Consider the following 9,608-nt stretch of genomic DNA (forward strand, 5'->3'; position numbering starts at 1 on the left):
AACCTCCATATTTGATTCACTTATTGAACTTGACTCTATATCTAATCTACTTCCTAATTTGATCATGCTTGCAACTTTATAAGACTCTTGCCTACCTATTTCTGACCAATTACAAGCACTACCTATAATGATGTTTTAACTGTATGTAATTTTATTTCAAAAAAGTCTATGTTTATCAAGGCCTTCTTGATTTAATTCCAAAATATGCTGCTATTTCTCAAAAGGAAGAATATACATTGACCATCAGTGGATTCTTAGTTCCCCTCCCCAAATTGTTATCTTTAGATAAATTTTCCAATGTTCCTACCAATATACAGGTTCTTTGGTTTCTTTTCAGTATAGCTAATGCTAGAGAATCTAAGACTCATCTTATACATTTATTTTTTTATGTTATGTCTATATCAGATTAATCAGTTTTAAAAACTAATTGGAAGCCTAAATTTTAGATTTTATGTGGTTTGTGGTAAGTTACAGACATGTTTGAAATCTTTACAAGTAGGTCGAAATATATAACACAGACATTTTAGAAGACAGTGAGGAATATCAGGTGATATACATATCACAGTGACCCTCTTCCCACAGCTGTTAGCTGAGAGCATAGCTCTGTTTGTAATCACTCAAGGGTTTCCTTTACCTAAACTTTCCCTATTGTTATTAGATGCTGTCCAATCCGTTTTGACCCATGTTGACCTGATGTACAACTGAATCAAACACTGCCTGGTCCCGAGCCCGTGTCGCAGCCACTGCATCAATTCATGGCACCACAGTTCTTCCTCTTTCTCATTTTCTAGGAAGTTACATTAAAACGGCAAGAGATAAATGGAATGTAGAGACGTTATGATATTCCAAAGATCATCAGACACTCATCTTTCTATTGCATTAATGTCCTATATAGTATTCTTTGACGATAACGTTCAATTTTGTTTATGTCCAGTGATGTGACCAACTAAGAACCGATGAATTTTAATAACAGGGCTGGTAAACAATATTGAGAGTAACATGGATGGCTGAAAGAACAAATACATCTATCTTGGAAGAAGTACAGCCAGATTGCTCCATAGAAGCCAATATGGGAAGATTTTCTTTCATGTACTTCAGACATGTTATCAGGAGAGACTAGTCCCTGGACAAGGACATCAGACTGGTTAGAGTAGGACAGCAAGAAAAGAGGAAGATCCAGGACAAGATGAATTGACACAGTGGCAACGACAATGGGTGCAAACTTAAGTGTGATTGCAAAGATGGCACAGGACTGGGCAGTGTACATAAGGGGCCTCTGAGTTGGTGCTGGCTCCAAGCCATCTAACAACACCGACCACAATGATGATGTGGTTGCACAGTAGCTTCTAAAGCAAACCAGTTTTATTTTGTTGTTAGCTCTAATTTTTGATGATGGTTTGAGTCAGAATTGGTCTCCTTCTACTTTCTCATTATTGCCACCAATTTTGCTCTTACATATGATATATGTCTAATGCCTCATTCACATGACAACTTCTCAAATATTTCACATCATCTATAATTAACGCTTCTCTTCTCCAGGCTAAAAGCTTCCAGTTTCCCATTATTCTTTATATGATATAGTATTAAGTCTCCACATCATCTTATTTTAGTAACTTTTCAAGGGCATATTTCAATCTTCTGATATCTATTTTAAAACATGTGGCCAACAAATGAAAAGGAGACATGAATAAGAAATAGAGAAAGCTCTCCTCTCTGATTCAAGATAGCATCTGCCTATTAGATATTGCTTTCAGGGAAACAAGGCTAATAGTTGACTTGAAAATCATTGTAATATCAACTACAAATTTGCAATAACAAAAAAGAAAGAAAATTAAATTAGGTAATGGAGTTATAGCACATCTAACACAGTCACCTCAATACAGAAATTACAAGGTTTGAGTTGAGAAAAGATATGTGAGATTCTGAGATTGAAAAGCTAGAAATGATGAAGTTCAATATCCCCTCTTAGCTTATTTATTTTCTGTGGGATCTCTCACTTAGTTTATTTTAAAGGTTACCTTGTTACATGGATAGTGATGTTTCTTGGGTGACTTAACATATAATTTCCACATTGTTAATATTTTTGTGTTCAAGCCAAGACAAGAAATTCTGATAATGAGAACATTAGAAAATGGCTGTGTTTTAAAAATTGGTTCTGATAAGAATCCCATAGCAACTAAGCCCTCCAGTTATTTGATAATACCTCCAAATGTTATTATTTTTCTTGTTTTCTTTAGTTCTATCAGACAATTTAGGAATATCTCTTGAAATATCATTAAAGCAGGCTTACGCCTCCAGTTACCACACACAAACAAGTCTCATCCCCCACTAAAGACAAAGCAAATTGTTTCTACAGTAAAAAAAAATCAAATTGACACTACATAGCACATATTAATTTTGAATTTTATTATTGTTTTATATAGTGTTGATGGCTTGCATGCTTTGGCCTTTAGCTAATAAAAAAGAGATCAAGACCTGATTGTGGCAGCCAGCTGTGGAAACTTACATGCATATAGAGAAGATTAACAGGAATGGGCCCAATTGGAATGACTTAAGGAATTTTCTATATGATATCAAGTATCTTACAGAACCAGGAGCTATTCAGTGAGTAGTTGACAGTCAACTGCAGGTGCTTCAGCGTGTCAACAGTCAGTACTAACACTGCAATCCCAATTGAACTCAAGTATTCATGAGGAAAGGATAAATACCCTTCCTTCATAGCCTAATGATAGAACACTAGAGCGGCGGTTCTCAACCAGTGAGTGGTGACCGCTTTGGGGGTCGAGCAACCTGTTCACAGGGGTAGCCTGATTCATAACAGTAGCAAAATGACAGTTATGAAGTAGAAACAAAAAAATTATGGTTGGGGGCCACCACAACATGAGGAACTGTCTGAAAGGGCTGCGGCAGTAGGATGATTGAGAACCACTACTCTAGAGGCATAGCGGAGGCAAATCATTGTGAGTTTGCCAACATATACAGTTTTTAACACTAACTTCTCAAAAGTCTATAAGAGAAGCAAGATTACAGTCCACACACTGCTCTCAATTTGAGTGGGACTCATAGAGAAGTTATAGGACGGAGCAGAACTGTTTCGTAGACTGTACATCTTTATGGAAACAGATGGTCTCATCCATCTCCTGAGAACTTGCAGGCCGGTTCAAACTGCCGAGCTCTCCTGCTTAACTTGCTGCACCACCAGGGACCTTTCAGATAACCACAGTACCACAATATTCTCAATCATGCCAGCTTGCGTTTGCACAGTGTGCACATACTTATTTAGCAATCCTTGGATATTCTCACATTATTCTCTTATTTCTGTACTCAGATCAGCATTAAAGCATGACCTGTTGTCAAATGAATCCTTCCTTAATGTTAAACAAAGTGTTTTCCATATTTTTTCTAAATGTGTACAAATCTTACTGTGTCTCATAACTTAAAATTGGTACAAAAGAAAACTACAGAAAAGGCAAGGGAATACCAATAAATATATCATTTATTTATATATATTTTGGTGTATATTACATGTGTGCACATATTATATATAAATGTGTCTGTGTCCTCACGTTAATCCTGACTCATATGTACAACAGAATGAAATATTGTCACCCTTGTACCATTCCCACAATCATGCCTATGTTTGAGCACAGTTTCAGTCCTAGCAGAACATCTTGTGGAGGATCTTTCTCTGTATTACTGACCCTTGACTCTACCAATCATGGTTTCCCTCTCCAGAGACTGGTTTTTCCTGATAATGTGTCCAAAGTACATGGTAAAACAATTTGCCAGCCTCACTTTTCATAAGCCTCCTGCTGCACTTCTTCTAAGAAAGATTTATTTATTCTTCTGAAATTCAGGGTATGTTCAGTATTCTTCACCAATTTGAAACCATAAATATTTCTTCAGTATTTCATATTTTGTCTTGCATCATATATATATATATATATATATATATGGAGACACCCTTTCAAGAGGTCTTTTTGCATCATTATTACCCAAAAGAATACACAATTTGATTTTTGACTGCTCTGTCTGTGGTGGTTGATTGTGGATCGCACCCCCCCCAAAAAAATACTTGATAACTTTGAAATGTTCTCCATTTATTTTGATGTGATTTCTTGTTACAATTCTGAGGGGGTTTGTTTTCTTTATATTGTGCTGTAAACTATATTGAAGGTTGGGGATGTGGCAGGGGCATGAAAAACAGGAAGAATTTGGACAAGATTGACACAGTGGTGCCATCAACGGACACAAACATAAGAACAGTTGTTAGGATGGCATAAGATGCGACAGTGTTTCTTTCCGTTGCACCTAGTGTCACTGTGGGTTGTAACCTACTTGTAGACACCTAACAAAAGTCTTTCTGGTATTTTCTGCTTTCAGCTAAAAGCTATCTTGATGTCAACCTCATTTTCTTCAGTAATATTTATTTTGTATGGAGATGGCTGTCTTCCAAAGTTCTTGGCATAGAGTAGTGAATGCTGCCCCCAGTGCTACAGCAGTGGGGGGGAAACATTATAATAGGTATACTGTCAGACTCAGCAGTCTTGTTTTTGCCAATATTTCCCATGCAACATGGACTTCTTCCTTCAATAGCATCAGCTCTTGATAATATATTACCTCTTGAAATTGTTTACCACTGACATTTAATTTTTGAAACAGTGACTCAATGCATTTTTGGTACAATGACTCCTTGTAAGCATCTTCTTTTGATGTTTACTACATTTTTAGTTCAATATTTTAACCACAGAATTCTTAATAATTAAAACTCAAGGCTTAATTTTTTCTTTCTTTTTTAGGGGACAGTGGAAATGCAGTCTCCCCCTCCCACAAAGTATTCAGTCAAGTTTCCCACTTGGGGGGAAATTGCAGGGGGTTGCACATCTGGAGTGCAATGAATGAGGCACACCATGGGAAAACCACCCACCTGACCATGCTGTCTTCCCTGCCAGGTAAGTATCAAGACTTAATTTTTGGGTCAGCCTGAGAAATGCTGAGTCTGTTCTTCTCTTTTGTTTTTCTATTTCCAAGTCTTTGCACACTTGTTTATTATACGTTATAATTTTGATGTGTCTTTAAAATATTTCTGGTCTATTTACTTGCTCATTTCTTCCTTTTGCTTTAATTTCTGTATTTTCAGGAACAAATTTCATAGTCTCTTCTGACTCCACTTTCATCTTTATGCTTTTTTCTTCCCAATTAAAGGCGTTTTGCTCTCTTTATGTTTAACGTTCTTAATGTCATCCCCAAACTCCTCTGACCTTCCTTTATTAGTGTTCAGTCTTTCAATCTATTTTTGAAGATGTTTAAATTCCAGTAGGATATACTCAAGATATTTTGGCTCTATTAGACTTGGTTTAGTCTTCTGCAACATGAACTTGAACATGCATATAATTAATTTCTGCTTATATCTAAAGTTGGCCCCAGCCATATTGTGGGTGTGGATATTGAACTTCTCCATTGTATCTTTTCACTAAAATAATCAGTTTGGTTCCTTGTCTTCCTTCTAGCAAGATCCATGAACACAGCTGCAACTTATGTTGCTGAAAAATGGTATTTGCAATAGACACGTGATCTTAAACATTCTGTCATACAATTTCATTTCATTTATATTACTAAGGCCATATTTTCTCACTACTAATCCTTCCTCTTTGCTCACATATTTCCAGTTATGAGTAATTATCGGTGCATACTGATTCTATGATTGTCTATTTTAGACAGGAGAACTTGGTAGAATTCTTTAGTTCCTTGATCTTTGGCTTTAGTGTTTGGTGCCCAAATATGACTAGTAGCTGTATTAATTTGTCTTCCTTGTAGGCTTATGAATATTATTTTATCATTGTACTTCAGGGTATATCTTAAAATGTTCTTTTCCAGCATAGTAACACGTATGATTGTCCAATTCACAATGAATACCAGTCCATTTCCATTCACTAATGCCTAGAATGTTGAGCTTTATACATTCTATTTAATTCTTATAAATTCCAATTATCCTACATTCCTACTTAGCGTGTTCCATATTCTGAAAAATAATGCGTATTGGCAGGTACTTCTTTTCTCAGTTTGAGTCATGTCCCATTAGTAAATGAAGGTCTGGAAGTTTTGACCCAAATGTCATGAAAGTCAACTCTAATTTGAGGAGGCATCTCATCCTCAGTCATATTTTGATAACCTACCAATCTATGAGCTTATGTTCTGGCACCAGACCATATTTTATTGCTATTCATCATGTTTTCAGTGGCCTATTTTTCACAAGTGTACCACTTTCTCCTCTTTCTAACTTTTGAGTATGGAAGATCTGCTGAAACCTGTGCATCATGGAATTCACTGTGTGGTAGTTACATCAATTTGTGTCAACTTGAAGTTAGGGGTGGAGTCTAGCCTGTTAATCAGGTCACAGGCTGATGGTACCTCCTTGTTGGCATAACCTCCTCATAAGGAGGGTGCTGGGGAATGCCACCCCCGCCCCCACTCCCTCTGCTTTACCTTCCTATTGTTGAGTCACTTGGAGAGCTGCAAGAGCCACTGTCACTGGATCCACACAACTCTGCATCCACCAGCCTGTGATCTCCCTGCATTCTGCACCATTGCATGTGGTTTCATGAATCTGAAGAGGAACTTTTGGACTGAGTATTGGATATGTGGACTTGTTTTGGACTGGGTTGGGATGTTTGCTTGATATAAAACTCTCTCACACATATATTTGTGCCGCTGAAAATACTGCTGTCGTAGCATCCAGAAAAACACAACATGCAAGCTCCCACTGAAGGACAAACTGATGGATGAGCGCTGGCATATTATTATTAATTTTTAATTATTTCTCCCCAGCTTATGTTTTAGTATAAATAGTTTTCTCATGATGTTATCAAGAAGATTATCCTTCAACAATTGATTCTGGTCATGGATTAAGTGTGTACAGTATGTAGTTTATGGGCTTCCAGCTTCCATGATGAGGCTGAATGTCCATAGCTGCTTTCTTTATGCTTCATCACCATCTCTGACTCTAAATTCCCGTCTTTTGTAATTAATTTTATATCAAATTATTCCCAAAAAGTCCAATTACCACTTACAATCATAGGTTCAAAATGAGCTAATAATATAACTGAATGGAATCTGACCTCATGTAACATAAGTCTAAAGAAAATACAAATCTCAACGGTCATTTTACCCCAAATTTGAACCTATCTTTAATGTTCTCATATGGTAGACCTGGAAAATCACTGCTAAGTTAAGACACATTCATATTTGGCATGGAAAGGTCTCAGAAAAGATTTATTTCCATCTAGTTATCAGCCTGAAACCTACTAGCTTGAGAACTGATATGTATTGTATTCCATTGTCATTGCAAGTAGTAAATTTCTCTGCATTACTTGCCTACATTCTTCCTTCTCTTGAGCACATATATTCATTGTATATACATTATTTCATTCTAAAAGATAACTTTTACCCGTTAGTCCTGGTCTTACATGTTATAGCACAGAAGATAGTCTAATTTTCATAGGCTGAAGTCAAAAATAATATGCACATCTTTTAAGAAACAAACTTCCATTTCTAATACTGTTGGAAGAGGTTGTGGTGAAAATCAAAGTTTTTACCCTAATTTCTAAAGATATTTATTAGTTGACAGTTTCATTATTTTTAAGAAAAAGGAAATTCCTCTATTGGAAATGCATACTTTGAAATTATTTCAGAGTTTTCTTCATGTGGTGAATTACACAACCAAGTATGTTTATATTTATATTAACATGAACCTTAATATAGAAAAAAATTCCTGTTTGAAATCATTTACTATACAAGGGCTTTCAAAATTTCTTATTCAAATTTTATTTCTGAGACTCTTTTTGTTTTTTCTTTTCATCTTAACCTAGAAAGTGGCCTACTTTTTTGTTCAGCAGATAAGAATTTACATACTGCATTCTAAATAAGAAAGTTTTAAAACCATTTTATTGTTATTTATTGTTGTTGGTGGTGGTTTCTTTGGACTTTGAATAAAACATATGCACTGTAGGTTTCCTGTCCTAGAGAACTATAATTAGATAATGTGATAATAGGATAAGTCTCAACAATGATACAGTTTATGACTAAAGTAACCACTTATTGTATATGACCTCTTTTACTTGCTTCTGGAAATTTCCATCATATTTGTCAGCAGAGTGTATAATATCAGAGGGAGTGCCAATGGGGCCCGACAGAGTGCTAGTCGGAGAGTTAAATCTAAAGATAAACTAAGAGAAAATACACTTGAAATAAGGGCTTTGACCTTCATTATCAGCCAATTTAACTGGCCCAAGAAAAGCATGTATCTTGAAGACACAGGTGCTTAAACCTTCTGGGGATCAGGAATTTAAGGTCAAGAAACTGTGATCTTAGAGTTCTTAACCCAATTGAAGACTCTGTCATTATGGGTTCCATAAGCCAACAATCAAGAGGATTTTGATTTTGCTAAGTCTTTAGGGAAAATCAAGTACTTTATCCTTTCCATTAAGTATGAGCTGCTTCTATCCAGTATTTCAAACACAGAGCAAACCTAGCAATCAAATAACCACTTAATGTTGAGAACGATAAAATAGCAAGGCACAGCAGATACAGAAACTTTCTATAGCTACCTGTGGACAATAGGATTCATGAAGGTGGAAAATGTGATTGAGTACATGATTTATGCTTGTAGGATGATTATATTTGTAGGATGGTAAATGTCTTCCAGAATTTTCAATAGAGCCCCGGTGGCACAGTGGTAAAAGTTTTAGCCGCTAAAAGAAAGGTCAATGATTTGATGCCACCAATATCCCCACAGGAGAACAATGAAGGAATCTGCTTCCATAAAGATTTATATCCTTAGAAAGACTCTGGTGTGGTGCCACTCAGTCCAATAAGGATAAAATGAGTCAGGAGTTATTTGATAACAGTAGGTTTCTTCTGTGTTTGTTGTGTATTTTACACATGCAAAAAGACACAGTAACATATATACAGCAACGAAGAAGGCCACAGTGCTCCTTAGAGACAAGGTTGGCAAGACTTCATCGCACATGCTTCAGACATGTTGTCAGGAGAGACCAGTCCCTGGAGAAGGACATCATGTTTGATGAGGTGAAAGGGCAGTGAGAAAGAGGAAGGCCCTCAACAAGATGGATGGACACTGGCTGCATCAATGGGCTCAGGCAGAGGAACAATTGTGAGGATGGCCCAGGACTGTGCAGTGTTCATGCTGTTGTGCATGTGGAGCCGGCCTTATGGCACATAACAAAAATAAAATGAAAATAACCAGTAATGTATTTCAGAAAACTATACTAATATAAGGGATGCTGGGTAGAAAAAATATTGAGTATTAAGGACAACCTTTAATACTTAATTCAAAATAACTGTTTTTCTTTTATTGTTTGATGTCAAGAAGAATGATGAGTGAATTTCTTCTAGGTAGGATCACCTGCTTGGAGATGCAAAGTCGTGGAATTAAATATGAACTTCAGTAGATTGTGGAGAGAATGGGATGTGTGGGAAAAGACAATCCTATCTCTTGGTCTCCTTTTAGGTTAAAGAATAAGGACTTTAAAGGCATAGTTTGGAACTCTAGTTGGTGAGAATAAGAGCTGGCAAGATTTCTGCCTTAA

General features: G+C 36.3%; 1 non-coding gene across 1 annotated transcript; it reads right to left on the reverse strand.

The window, feature by feature from the left end:
- Positions 1-4,796: 4,796 nt before the first annotated feature.
- LOC142455622 (U1 spliceosomal RNA) lies at positions 4,797-4,960 on the reverse strand. The gene has a single exon (XR_012785803.1). It is a non-coding gene; the product is annotated as a U1 spliceosomal RNA (small nuclear RNA).
- Positions 4,961-9,608: the final 4,648 nt, after the last annotated feature.

The sequence above is a fragment of the Tenrec ecaudatus genome, chromosome 8 (genome assembly GCF_050624435.1).
Source record: "Tenrec ecaudatus isolate mTenEca1 chromosome 8, mTenEca1.hap1, whole genome shotgun sequence".
In the NCBI taxonomy this organism is placed as follows: Eukaryota; Metazoa; Chordata; class Mammalia; order Afrosoricida; family Tenrecidae; genus Tenrec; species Tenrec ecaudatus.